This window comes from Meleagris gallopavo, chromosome 2, assembly GCF_905368555.1.
Source record: "Meleagris gallopavo chromosome 2, MGAL_WU_HG_1.1, whole genome shotgun sequence".
In the NCBI taxonomy this organism is placed as follows: domain Eukaryota; kingdom Metazoa; phylum Chordata; class Aves; order Galliformes; family Phasianidae; genus Meleagris; species Meleagris gallopavo.
In genome coordinates this window covers 79,310,910-79,325,463 of record NC_139405.1, presented here as the reverse complement: position 1 = coordinate 79,325,463, position 14,554 = coordinate 79,310,910, and the positions used below count along the sequence as shown (strand labels likewise).

The following is a 14,554-nucleotide window of genomic DNA, read 5'->3' as shown; positions in this document are numbered from 1 at the left end:
CAGTACAACATCTGAGCATTTCTTGAACATCTCCTGGGGCAGCCCGTTCCACCACTGGCCACTCTTTTGGAGAATATGTTTTTCCTAGAGACACATTGGTACACTATGGTGCTCAGCATATCTTAAAATTGATAAATACAAGAGCAGAAGCTCAGGGATTTGACTTTAGATGCAGTCATTTTAGACAGTCAGTGATACAAGGCAGCAGAAATATTTGAAAACTAGTATTAAGATTTTATATATTTTTATATTAATATTTTTATATTAAGAGTTTATATTCTCACCTTCAATCTCCTACTTCACATTTGAGTGTTGCAGAGAATACAGACTGCTTCCCTTTCAGATATAAGTTAATCCAGAGTCCTTTTGGTAGTTCATACATATTCTACTCTATAAAACCATATTTAAAAGGTGATACATACATTACACTTACATAGTTCTCTCAAAGTCTGTATATTTTATCTTCACGGGAGCTCAGTTCTCTAAGACAGTGGTAAAGGTCACCAAACTCTTAGTTTAACTTGGGACCAAAATCTGATTACATATATTTTTCATCAACAAGCGATATTTTATATTCTATCTTCACAGGTAATCAGTTCCTAAAGACACACTACCCAATAAAGATCAGCAAATTCTTGGTTTAATTTGGGGCTAAAATCTGACATTGGCACTTAGGTCACATTTCGCCAATTTCAAAAGGAAACCTGGCAAGTGAAATTAGACTTCTAAGCTTTCCTTTCATCCCTATCAAAAATGTAGGCACAATTTTGTTCCATGTAATTGTAGACATAAAATATGTCAGTTAGCTCTTGGACTACTCAACTGTGATGCCCAAACATAATAATGTCTATCTGATAGCGTTAATGTCTATATTCGATAATACATGAAAAATTATTGCTGAGTTTATTTGGGCACAAAATAATATACTGTTCAAAATTGCCTTTAGAGACTTGTCTGAATCACTTGGATGGTATCCGCATATCATTCTTTTCTTCTTCCAGCTTTTCACACAATTTATCTTTTCTTTTTGCATTCCTTCAGGAACATCTTCAGAATCTCTTCCCACCTGTTCAAAGGCTAGATAACATAGAATGCAAAATTTAGCTTTGTAAGTATCTTAATACCCTCCCCCTTTTCTTTTTTCTCTTTTGCATTTCTGCAGACATGTGCAGGTTTATGTTGGTTTTTCTGTTGTTAAAATACAGTTTCCAGGGGAAAAAAAAAAAAAAACCAAAACACAACCCAGAAGCATTAAATTCCCTACCTGTACTAAACTCTTAGCCTTCAAGAGAAAAATGTGTTTTGATAAATAACAGCAATACAAGAATAGCAAAATAATTAAATGAAAATAATACATTAGTACTTATATACTTATCTTATAAACTATGCAGAAAAGCTATGTTTCTTAAATCTCAGGGGATCAGGAATGTACAATTAAAGGACAAATTATTCTCTATTTGATCCACCATCTATTTGCATAATAATTTGTATATAGTATATATAATTTGTATAGAGTATATAAAGGTCTTTATCATACCTTCCGGGCTATTTTTAGTTCAGAATACTTAAACGATAGCATTACTAATGCAAAATCTCACTTTGCATTGTTTCATAAACATTCGTGATCTTAGGAAGCACTTTCTGCTTTTGATGCAATGACTTCAAGATTAAAAGCATATGGATATTATGACTTTAGTATGCATATTTCTAGTCTAAAACAAAGTACACTTTTGTGGTCAATATTTAACATCTCCCTAAAATGTTTCTTATACAAAAAATAAACAAATAAAGATTGTATACATATGTATAATGGCATGTCCCTGTAGTACTAAGAGAGAAATACTTTCTGTCCCATGCTGATGCATTAATGGGGTCCTTTCAGCAACCTAGGTAGAAGACACGGGTGAAAAAGTAGTTCAAGTGTTATGGAGCTTAAAAACTAGTCTCTTAACTTAAATTAACTTCTATATCCTGCTGTATGGTAACTATTGAGTCATGACCTGAACCACACATTGAGCACCTGGGAAAGGACCTGGTTGGCCCTGAGAGCACAGGTGAAGGCAAAGGTGAAGGAGTGGAGTCTGGCTGCACATCTCTTAGACCTCATTTAACGGCTGATCCCTAGTGGGGAAGAATTTCTTTCCGCAGTGTTCTCCTTTGTGGAGTTTTCCCCTGGGACTCTAGATCTTTGGAGATAGGTGAGCAATCCTTTTTCCTTCTTTTATAGCACCTTTCTGTGGTGTTGGTTCCTCTGTCACCACACCTCTTGTATCACCTTTCCATTGTGTTGGTCTTTCTTACTGTTACACCTGCCAGCAAAGCAGTTGAGCTTTACTGCCTAAATTAAGTCACTTGTAACATTTCAGATCAGGTGAGAAGTGCAGCTTCTGACAGGAAAGATCTTGAGGATTCATGAGACTCATCTAGTTTCAGATCTAAATTTACACCCCGACCAGTCTCAATGCTGAGCAAGTCAAGAGCTTGGAATCTTTCCAGAGTATCTGCATATGGGCATGTAGTTATGTGCAGTCAGGTTTTGACAACATGTTAAGTTGATAGTGAAGTTTCTGTAATCGTTTAGTGTTATTGATTGTAAGCTGCCTCATTTGTAGGTAAAATATACCAATACATGCCTCAGCTAACCAGTCTTAGGAGGTCTATTTTTCAGCTGGGGCATGCTAGGAATACACAGGCATGGACTAAGCTGATGAACACTAATAACTCAGAACTGTTGCCACTGTAACTCAGAAATGTTAAATACTGTGTTTGCACCCTTTCTTTGATCTTTCAATACCAAAGTATTATTCAGATTGATCCTCTCAGCTTATCTCCACCTCTATTTTCCTCTTAATCAGGCTCAGAAAATGTAATAAAAAAAACCCAATGATATAATGAGAAGAAACACACATTCTCAGAGGGAGGCACATTAAGTAAAGAAGGCTTCAATCACTATCACTTTGCCTTTTTCATCTGAGAGTTATTTCATTTGTACATACCCATAGAGGTGAATGTCGCTGTGGGTGATGTAAGATGTGAGCCCTGATTATGGTTCTCCACCCATCAACTGTACAGCAGCTCTTGCCTTGTTCTTAGCTATTCTTATGCTACAGGGGGCTCTCTGCCTTTGTAAATTGATAAAAAAGACTGTGGAAGGAGAACAAAGAGTCTTGAAAGAATCTTTTCTTGCTTTCTTGTGTTTCAAAGATACACAATTTGTCTTGGAAATGAAATGTAAGAGTCACTACTCCTTGTAACGCTTCTCCCCTGTTTCTCTGAAGAGGGGAAGTAGTAGGAACTAGAACTGTATTATCTGGACTGTAGTTTAAAATAGCTAGCATAATTAGTTCAAACTATCACTTCAAGAAAGCGCATACATTAATCAGATAACATCTGCCATTCAGTGCCTAAGCTTAAACATGATCTGTGTATCCAAAAACTCTTCTAGTAATTTCAGCACCGTTTAATATCACTAACATTGAAATATGCAAACAAAAGCAGACTAGTTCCAAAACAACAGCAATGATATTCCTACTGCTGTTACTTAGTATCTATGGACTGTGCAGAGCTTTTTTTAGAAATCAAGCCTCTTGTAGACCCAACATTGGTAAGACTCATACAATGGTTTAATGTTACATATCCTGTACGTTACATCAGTTTAATTTCACATGTACTAAGAACATTGTATGAAGATTGAAATTTTGCTGTATTTTCAGGCTGATTTTAATATTTGCCAGATGGCACTACTCTAAGAACTATTCATTTTAAAAGCATTTCAACTTGGACATCTGAAAACTGAGATATGATGGTACTCTAAAGCAGCTCTTAGCACCTCCCAGGCCTCTTCTTCTACAGAGAGGTCACACGGGTTAATGCACTAAGGGGCTTATGCCTATGGTGCACTAGTTCCTGCTGAGTCTGTGCTCTACTGTATTTGCCACTGGCTTACTGCTAGTTTGCAGCTGCTTTGGGTGGTTCTTAGTTTATAATACCATTCAGTAATACAGTCCACATAAAATCCGCATCACTTAAGTAATGCATATTTGACATAACTGCCTTTTTCTCAAAAGGGGTGTTTCCCCAGGGCTGTGTTATCTCAGTGAAGCAGCATGTGTTTCTGCTCTTTCAGTGCAGTTGTAGTACCATCTTTATATGTTGTTTCCAAATCTACATGCTCATCAGGCCTACTCTGGCGCACAAAGCTTTACTGTGAGTCAGCTCTTCTGCTCTCCAGAAGTTACCTGTATTCACTCTTGGTTTTCTCCTTCTGTCTTATCAAGAGCAGTTGCTTTTCCTGCCCTTCTGCCTCTTGTAAGCCACGCTGCTGATTACTTTAAAAAAGGTGTACTTCATGTTTCCTGTCAACACCAATAACACATTTTTAACAAGACATTCAATTCAACTGGAACAGAGATTGTATAAATTTCTGTTATCTTTCAAAACTCCAGTAAAATTAAGCAATAATAGATGTTTCGTGATTTTAATGAGATCACGCATTCCGGATTCAATGATATTCAAAGGTTTTCTGTACTGGGATAAGAGGACTATCAGCTCCTGACACTCTTACTGGTCAGTGGGAATTATTGAAGCAGTCTCAGACCAAGTTCTGCTGATGAAGTTTGTTTCATAGCATCTGACGTCTGCAGGACTGCTTATGAAACCTATATTTTTTCAAACATAAATATTTACAGGATCTCTGTCTTTAGAAGGTATATTTAAGTTGTCATGACATCCAAGGAACTAATAATTTGCCAGATTAGATTATTCTCATTTTATTTTTCTGATAAGGATATTTATATTCTCAAATCTCAATTTTAATGTCAGCAACAAAGAGAAAAAACAGGGAATTCCCTTCTGAGTATATATGAATTTCTAACCGCAGAATCTTGGTAGTTTTTCACACTCGCTGTACCTCCAAATGGCTCAAGAACTTTGAATGCCTCCATGTACTGGAAAAATTATACCCCAGCTATGCTCTTGTGTTCAAATTTCTGTTAATACTCAAAATATGAGGCTCATGCCACCCTATTATCTAAGCTGAAAAGGTAAGCACTCCTTCTCATGCTATTTAAAGTAATACCAGAATTTAATTGTGATTGATTTAGAACTCTTTTGTAAATTAGTGGTCTACATTAAAGAACTGGTTTTCTGTATTTGAGCAAAATCAAGATTAAAAAAGATGTGACAAAATACTTTAGAATTTACCATTATTTAGGAATATTTTAGCAAGATCCTTATTGTACAGTTATTCCCTATTATATTGTATTCTGGACTTTATATTCATCAGTATACTAAAGGAACAAAGTATCATGAATTGCTGATGTTTTAAAGTATTATCTTTGCTTACATTCTTGCTAGTTGTTTGGGATTCTTACTGTTGTCTTTTGGTAGGAATTTCATTTTATCTCGTGCTTTATTTTTGCTGTTTTCTTTTTCAAAATGGTCTTATAGACAAAGCCTGTTATATTGCTGTTCATGTCTGTAACTGTTAAGCAACTACATGATGGTGAGATTAGTGAGAATTGTCTTTGTCTTAAACATTTGAAACTGTCTGCAAATTACAAACCTTTTAAAAAATGAAGGCGGCCTGCAGTATTGCTTGCTTCCAGGAAACAAAATTTTCAGGTAACTTTTTTTCATTTTCAGCGGTCATCTTCTATTCGTTTTCATAGTAAAAGTTAGCTTAAGCTAGTAAGCAGAGTTCTGAGAATTTCTCAAACCAGAAAAACATTCTTTAGCTATTTCTGAGTCAAAGGCTTGAGGATAACCAAAAATGAAATGCAGACACTATTAGACAGACTAAATTAGGCTTGCATGAATGCAGAAGGAGAGTTATCTGTTCAATCTCATGCATCCTCTCTGCAGCTGTATAAAGGATGGTTACTATCTCTGTCCCTGCATTCCTGAAGTAGGAAAGAGACTATGGCCAGCAGTGTTTCCTGCCCAAATAGATCGAGTGGACTACAACTCCGTCCTAATTAAGGCCAGCTGCCACATTCTACCTGTCTAATGTTATTATTTTTTGAAGTGTGTGGGAGTTGCCAATTCACCTTTCCCAGAGACACCGAGCATATGTGACATCCCTCATTGATGGTCTGTGCCTAAGCTGGAGAACACTGTGTGTTAAATTCCCATCAAATACATCAGTTTTTCACCAGCCAATGTCATAGCTTACTGAACAAGCTTTTAGTAAAGATACTTATTTTCAGACTTGTATTAATGCCCACTGAGCAAAGTCAATAGAAATCATCGCATCTCTAGAAGAAGCACCACTCATTGCAGTAGTATCATAAAAATGAATCATCTGCAAGCTGTCTGCACTTACAGCTGTCTTGCTTAAGTTATTGGATGGCATGTTGCCTGCTCATGTGGTGTTTAGACATAGTGCAGGGAATAGGTGTCAGAAAAGATGATTTTACTAGGGTAATTTAAATAGAACAACAACTGTTAGCTTGTTAGCAATAATTTCCCTTTTGGTGACTGAACAAGAAAGCATTATTCCCCCATGAAGCTTTCCAGCCTGCTGGCACGTTCACCCTGCTTCAGCATCAGGAAGTTGCAGTGAGTCAGGCTCCAAAACTGTTCATGGCTGTGGGCCATTCTTGCCAGATATACCAGCACATCAAGGAGACATTTTTCATCTTACTCAAAGTGTAATTCTTGCTTTGATGTCAAAGACCAGGAAGGTACAGAAGAGGAGATGTTTCCTAGCCAGTGGTGTCTCATTTTCTTCCTTTGTCTCTTTCTCGATCTAATTCTCCCCCAAGTATTTATCTTTTTAACTGGACAAAGTATTCTGATTTTTTTTTTTTTTTTAAACCCTCTTGCATCTTTCATAAAAACCTCCTCGAAGAAGATTTCTGAAGAAAGGCTAAGCAAAGCCATGGAATCTGTTTTTAAGCACTCTGAATTTTTATGAAAGAGACACTGACTCTTCCCTCTCAATTTCCTCTCAAGGTGGGTCAATAATTGCAGGAATTTGAGTTTAATTAACCTCTTCTGCCTGTTTAATTATTTTATTACTTTCCAAAAAAGTTAGAAGCGTAACTGTAAACATGAAAATAAACAAACCTCACTCAGTTTTTCATCATAGCTCAACACAGTACAATCCACTTCTCTACTCCCACTCAACATTCAAAGAACAGAGCATCTCAGAGCACCTGCCACCTTGCAGGATAGTGCCATATGTGATTATGCAACAGATTTATGTAGAGATATTAAAGGCAAACTTTAATGTAGAGAAGCCCTCCTACTGTGGGCTCTGCTCATCTACCAAATAAGATGTGTTTGGGTATCTCCAGGTGCCTTTTGTTGTCTTGTGTTCGGTTGTTTTTTTTTTTTTTCATCTTAAGTTTAAACAAGATATGTCAGAAAAAGTAAGAGAGCAACATGGATAAAGATACTTGAGCACAAATATAGAACACTGCAGTGTGTTATTGATGTTTGATTTGTCTTCAAAATATGGTCACATATATCCTGAAAATAACATTTAAGGATGTTAAGTATACCCCGGTTTCAAAAACAAAAATGTGGATTTTTGTTCTCTGTCTCAGTAAGTATGATAAAAAATATTTTTCAGTCAATTGAAATGGAAACTAATTAGCTAATTTATCCTTAAAATACTTGGATATTGAATTTTATGGTCAAACCTCATCAAATCAAGTTAAATAAACTATAAAAGGATCTCTGGAAGGGGAGGGCAGAGTGTATTTGTTTCCTAAACTGCATGAGTAAGTGTTACCAAGGATGTGTATTTTAAGAGTAAACTTCACTTTAGTCAGCTGACAGCACTATAATGCGTAGGCAATGTTTCTATGAAATGAAGGAAAATCAGTGACTTTTTCCTATGAGTCATTTGATACCTTGTCTTCATGTTGGAGGAAAAAAAGCCTGATACATTTTACAAACAGCAGCTGTGATCAAAACTGACTTCTAGGAGAATTCATTAAAGATTTTCCTCATATTAATTCGAAAGAAAATTCAAGAAATAATCATGTTATGCATAGTGGAGATAATAAGAATGAATAATCTTCATATCTATCATGCATTAGCATACAAACAATAGACATCTAATATTTTTAGCTGCTTTCTTTATTCTTTCTCCTTTTATGTATGTGACATGTCACTGAGATTTTTTTTTTGCATATCAGCTGACTTCAAGGACTAGTTAAATACTTGTATAACAAATCTGAACAGTAGCTCTGGAAGCTAGGTGTGCCATCCAACTGCCCAATTGAAGCCTTGATGAAATCCTTGGAGTGTAGTTGTATAAGCTGTAGAAAACTAATTAATTCAAATCACTTAAAAATAAAAGATAGGTAAAGCCTCTGCTGCAGTCCCGAAGCTGCAATAATCTACCAACTGGAACTAGTGTTAACAGGAACTTGAGTTAATTGATTGACATGAACAAGATTCAATGTGCATCTTAAATTTTAGAATAATTCTCCAGTGCTATTCATTTTGGTGACAGAGAATACCTCCCCTGATGAGTGCGTGGCTGCTAATAAATAATTTTTAATTCAACTAAAGTTATTGTGGATAGATTACCTGGAATATTGTATCAAGTTCTGGGCTTCCTGATACAAAAAAAAAAAAAAAAAAAAAAAAAATCTCCTGGGAAGGGTCCAGCAAAGGGCCATGAAGATGATAAAAGGCCTGGAGCATCTCCCTATGAGAGACTGAGAAAAATGGGTCTGTTCAGCTTTGTGAAAAGAAGACTGAGAGGTGATCTTATTAATATTTATAAATATCTTAAGTGTGGCAGCCAAAGAGACATTGTCATCCCCTTTTCAGTGGTCTGTAGGCACTGGACAAGGAGAAATGGCTATAAGTCTGAGCATAGGAAGTTCCACACCAACATGAGTAAGAGCTCTGTTCTGTCATGTGAGAGTGATAGAACAGGCTGCCCAGGGACACTGTGGATTCTCCTTCTCCAGAGATATTCAAGACCTATCTGCATGCCTACCTGTATAGCCTGCCATAAGGGGGCCTGCTTTGCAGGGGGGTTGGACTTGATGATCTCTAGAGGCTCCTTCCAACCTGTGTAAGTCTGTGATTCTTCCACTTCCAAATTTAAACAGCTTGAATCCCAAACACAAAGAAAGATATTTTCAAATAGTCTGTGAGAAGTCTCAGATGAGAAACTCTATGGATTTCATAGTTTAGGAATAAGGAAATATAGCAAGTGAATCCTCGAGAGGATGGAGAGAGAATGTGGTTCCTTACTGGTGAAGAGAACAATGGTTTTGATTTTCACAACATTTTAATGTGCTGTTTCCTGCATGCTTATGGATGTCCCCTTGGGTTTATTCACCCCACTCCCCCAGGATGCTGTATCTCCTTAAAACTGGTGCATGGTAAGGAGGAGGTAATGCACGTAGGAAGGGTTTGGTGAACAGTGGCTGGCACCTGTGCCACATGGCAAATACACTCCTCAGTGCTCCTCTGTCTCACTCCAATTATTGGAGGAACATATATGACATATATAAAGGAGGAATCACCACCAGGGATCCAGTGATGTCTCAGTACGTAGGGATGTAGCAAGTTGGTCAGTGACATCTCATCGACCCACAAATCTGCAGTTCATTGGAGGGCATATCCGTTCTACTTCAGAACTCTTCTGGTTTTTATCCTTTTCATAGTGCCACTATGTGCCAGGGGCACTTCTTTTTAGTTCACCATGGCTTGCTTTAGTTACCAGAGGGCATTTATGTTTTGTTTGTCAAGGGAAACAGCACAACCATAGTATGTGCCCCTCCTAATTACCTTCCAGGGTAATTGGCAGTTGATCACACAATTGTCACATGGTGGGCAGCTAGGTATGTACATTGACTACATGGTGATCCTCTCCTCTGAGATGACCTCTTTTAGTCAGCTTGAACGCCCAAAAGGAGCAACAGCAAAAAATAGTTTCTTCTGATTGCCACTGAAGAAGCTTTGAGGAAAAAAATTGTTCCAGCTTCTCACATCCTCACAGTTCATTTGCCCTCAGCACAGGACAACTGTTGAGCACTGTAGTTCTCCTCTTCACGCACCCAGGTTTCTTAAGACAACTAGAGGAGTGGCCCATGTTTTATGCTAGACTGGAGTTAGATGGTGGGTGAGGGTACTTTTCAAGGAGCCAAGACAGCAGTATGCAGAATACCTGCCTGGCCAGACAGTCACAACCACTGCTAACATCTGTCCAAATGTGAACAGGAACAGGAACTTCTTGTTCTTGCTGGCTTTATCAATTGGACCCCGTGCACTGAAGTGTGGAAGAAGGTGAACACATTAGGAATTTGTGGCCACCTCTGTCTGGGGTTTCTACATCAGCAGGTTGGCATTACAAATACAGTGGCTTTACCTGTATATTGTCTTCCAATCACATTTACAAAATGCATAAGAGGCACTATTAGATTCTCGCATTCTTGAAACACTACTGATCTTTTTCATGTAGCCTCTCTCTCTCTTCTGACTTGAGTAAAAAAAAAAAATAGAACAACAAGGTCTGTATAGTCTCATAAGTATACAGAGCATCATTTGTAGGTGGTGATTGGTGATATAAAAATGACAAGAAACGTTCCTCTCTGTTACTGTATATAGATATGCCTGGTTGGTCAAAGCCTGCTACTACAAACACTCAGAATATAATTGCATATGATGTTGCTGAACATCATTAACCTGCTTGTTCCAGTAATCTCATTAGTAACTCTGCCTTTGAATTCAGTTTTCGTGAATTTTTCTTACCATCTCAACAATTAATTTATCCATTGCTGGCGCTTGCACTCACTTGCTTATCCCAGCTAAGGTAGCGCTTTGTCATCTGAGCTCCTTGAGCTCTTCTCTCCATGTGTCAGTCATATGTTACCCTGTGTTGTGAGCTGTCATTCATTTTAAATGTAGCCGTATGGATGGCTTGGGTCTTGTTCTCCTCCCCTCCCAGGCTCCTGGGAAATTTCCACATTCCATTTATAATTTTCAGGAATCATTGTCCTGTTTCTATCTTTTGCCTCATTAGATAGGAAAACTTTCAACAACATCATATCTTCAGAAGTAAGCTAGTCAGAAGTATAAACTCAGCTCTCCAAGCAATGTCACTGGTAACTCAGGCAAGTATTAGAACAAGTCTATTAAAACATTATCAGTGTGTGAAATCTTCATCTATCAGTTAATAAATGGGACTCAACTTTTTTTCCCCATTACTTTAAGAATATCCAGAAGAATATAGGACTGCCTGCAAAAGCACCTTTTGCAATGAGGTATTGATTTTTTAGTAAGTTTTTGCAATAGAAAGGTTTATGAGATCCAGAGCACTCCAGTCACTCCTGATGGCAGAAAGGAAGAGAGATCTGAAATGAAAACCTGGTATTATTGATTTAAAATGGATAGTTTTGATAGAGTGCCATTTTTGAAACCAAGAAGATATGGGATTTGTTCCAGTGTGAAATACAAACCAATTTCAAAATCTTAGGAGCTCATAAGACTGCCAGACTGTGTGGTGCTAACAAGTAACACGTCAGGAGGGACTCGCACAGTTACAAAGATCAGACATTTCTTACTCGTTTTTTTGTTATAGAATGCATTCTCTGAATAGGGGATTCTCTGAATGGCTAGATGACGTCATCTCCATTACAGCATTTGCAGAAGGTGGCTAATGATGCAAGCTCATTCATCTCAAGACAATGGCATCCTGAAGGGCATGGAAAAACATTCCACCTACTAAAAGCATACTGGTGTTCAAGGCTGGCCATGATGCTAAAACCACTGCTCTCCAGGACTGCAGGGGCAGCAGTGGCTCTCTCATTCCTGAAACTTGTAATACTGGGCTGCATGATGCTTCTATCCCTATGTGAGTGACGAAGTATGCAAGAAAGGTTATTCTTGGAGGATGGCTGAGACACAAGATCACATCCTTTCAGCAGCAGCTGCAATTACTTTACCCATTGTCTTGCAGGTGTTTGGAAAAAAGTCACTGAGCTGAATTTCTCAGGGCTCTGCTCCTCCCTGAAGCTCTCCTAACTTTTCCTGTTCTGGGAGCAGGCAAGAAAGTTCAAACACAGGCAGCTCTGATAAAGATATAGAATGAACCAGTCCTTTGTCAGTAAAGATAAAGTGGTTGGTGGTTTGACCTCAACTGATAGATAAGACCCACACCCAGTAATAAGCTCATCACCTCCCAAGCAGGATGGAATAGAATCACAAAGGCCAAAGGGAGAAAATGCTTATGCATTGAGATTGAATTGGTCTGGCTGAAGCAACCAAGCCCTGGTACAGTTCATGATCTTGTGTGAAATGAGCCCAGAAAAAAGTGAAATTCAAACCCAAAATTTTAGAAGAGCTAATTTTCAGTTATTTGAAGAATTAACATATGACACCTCTTGGAAAACTGTCCTTAGGGATAAAGGAGCAGATCAGAGTCCTCAATTCCCACATTAAGAAGGGAAATTAAGAAGGAAAAGCAAGAAACAAACACAGTTAAGTAAGAACCTGCTGGTCAAGGCATGTTGTAAGAAAGAAATGCATAGGCAACGGAAGCAGGGACATGTGGCCTGGAAAGAGTATATAGATGCCACCCAATTGTGCAGGGATGAAATCAGAAGAGCCAAGGCAAAGTTCTCCATCATATTCAAAAATTCATGGCTGCGAGGTGAAGTGACTGGAAAAAGGGAAATATCACTCCCATTTTTAAGAAGGGTAGAAAGGAAGATTTGTGGAACTAGAGACCAGCAAGTCCCACCTCTGTGTCCACAAAGATCATGGAACAGATCCTCCTGGAAGAGATGTTAAGGCACATACAAGATAGGGAGATGATTCAACAAAAGAGTCAACAAAGCTTCAGCAAAGGCAAAGACGGAAACAGGCATGTTGGTAGGGCCTGGTAGGATGAGGTAAAAGAGGAAAGATTAATATTAGACATAAGGAATAAGTTTTACATAACAAGGATGGGACACTGAAACAGGACAAGAGAGTTGGTAGAAATTCAATTCCTGGAAGAATTCAAGATCAGGCTGGATGGGCTTGGGGCAAATTTTTGTAATGGAAGGTATCCCTGAGTAGTGCAGGGAGGGATGGGAAGGGGGGGGGGGGGGGGGGGGGGGGGAAAAGGGGGGAATTAGACAATCTTTGAAGTCCCATTCTAAAAGATCCTGTGAATTTATGATTTCATCATAACACTTTGTATGAAATAAATAAAAATAATTTTCCATTGGTCTTTTCCATGTACTCTCTTTTGCTTCCTCTATGTACTTTCTTTTCTAATATTTCTTGTCCTATAAAGAGTATAAAAACATGTGCAAGATTTACTTTTAATTTTTAATATAGTTTCAGAATTTTTTCAATAATGTTATTCTTTTAATGATTATTTGCCTTAGTTCTTTTGCAAATAAACTAAATATTTTTTCTCCTTTGTTTGCTTTTGTTTCCTCTCTGTTGTGCTATTCAAAATCTTACACAAAAATTAAACTTTTTTCTGTTTATACGTTTACCTTGCTCTAGACTTCCCCCCCATATTTATACTAGCAGTAGTAATTTTCATTTAGTTTCAGATCCAATAAAAGCTTTTAGATCTTCCTCCCTTCCCCAACACTAGAGAAAGTTTTAATTCATCAAATATTTTTCCTTCACTCTGTAGCTACATATCCCCAAAGCAGTGGTCAGTAGTCAGATATTGGATTTTCCCAAGAGCAAATGAAGAAAAGAGATTTTTCCTCTTGAGAAATAAAAAGCAGAGGAAAGAGTATGTGAGCTTCAGTTCCCTCCAATAAATTTATAAACAATATAGAAGATATATGTCCTCCTAGCTAGTTACTTTGCATCTCTAAAGCAGTATTTTGCATGTCATTTTCTTATTCTTCTTTTGAACACAATTGGCTGTTCACCTTAACTTTGAGAAACTGCTGAAAATACACAATGAACTTTTCTTCCTACCTTAAACAGCTACAGCAAATTAACTAGAGAACACAACTCAGAATAATGTATACATAAAGCAGATTTTTTTTCCTATTTAAGATTTTTTTTTTTTAATGTCAGAGCAAATGATTGACAAGCTATTGAGCAGAAACAATCCAGTATCATTATTATCTCACTCTGGTATTGGATAGCAAACAATAGATAGGCAATGCTCAGCTTCTTTATACTTGAAATTACAATAACTTTTAGCCTCTACCTTCAGTACAGCCTTGTGCCCATGAATCAAACAGATTTGTAACCTAAGAAGTGAAACACCGCAATGGTAATTCTATTTATAAACAAATACTTAGCATGAAGAACTTAGGAAAATATTTTCTAATTTCTACTTTGTTACACATGGATAAAACTTACTGTAAACCTGCTTGGTTAGGGTATTGAAATCCGAGATCATATTTCTGATATACATTTGAAGGTCATGATGACTGATTGTTTACATTACTGAGGTTATAGAGACTCTAGCCTGATAAAATCCATAATATTGTCAGATATTGAACAGCACAACAACCCATTCAATTGAAATTCACCAGTAGCAATGCTGACATTGCTATTTAATGTTTCCCTTTCAGAGGGAACGTTTAAGAAGGTTGTTAATAAAAGACTTTTCTTA

The 14,554-nt window shown here is 37.4% G+C and overlaps 1 protein-coding gene across 40 annotated transcripts in view; it reads left to right on the top strand.

The window, feature by feature from the left end:
* Positions 1–14,554, top strand: part of LOC104909914 (uncharacterized) — a 115,742-nt gene that overhangs the window by 38,473 nt on the left and 62,715 nt on the right. For 25 of the 40 annotated variants that reach the window (XR_014881514.1, XR_014881539.1, XR_014881516.1 and 22 more), the window contains one exon: positions 1,042–1,108. The exons of 8 other annotated variants lie outside the window; for them this stretch is intronic. The gene's annotated coding sequence lies outside the window, so the exon portion shown is untranslated. Of the gene's footprint in view, positions 1–1,041; positions 1,109–1,993; positions 6,955–11,554; positions 13,048–14,554 lie in introns of those variants that run through there. 7 more of the 40 variants (XR_014881533.1, XR_014881538.1, XR_014881537.1 and 4 more) reach the window with 7 other exon arrangements.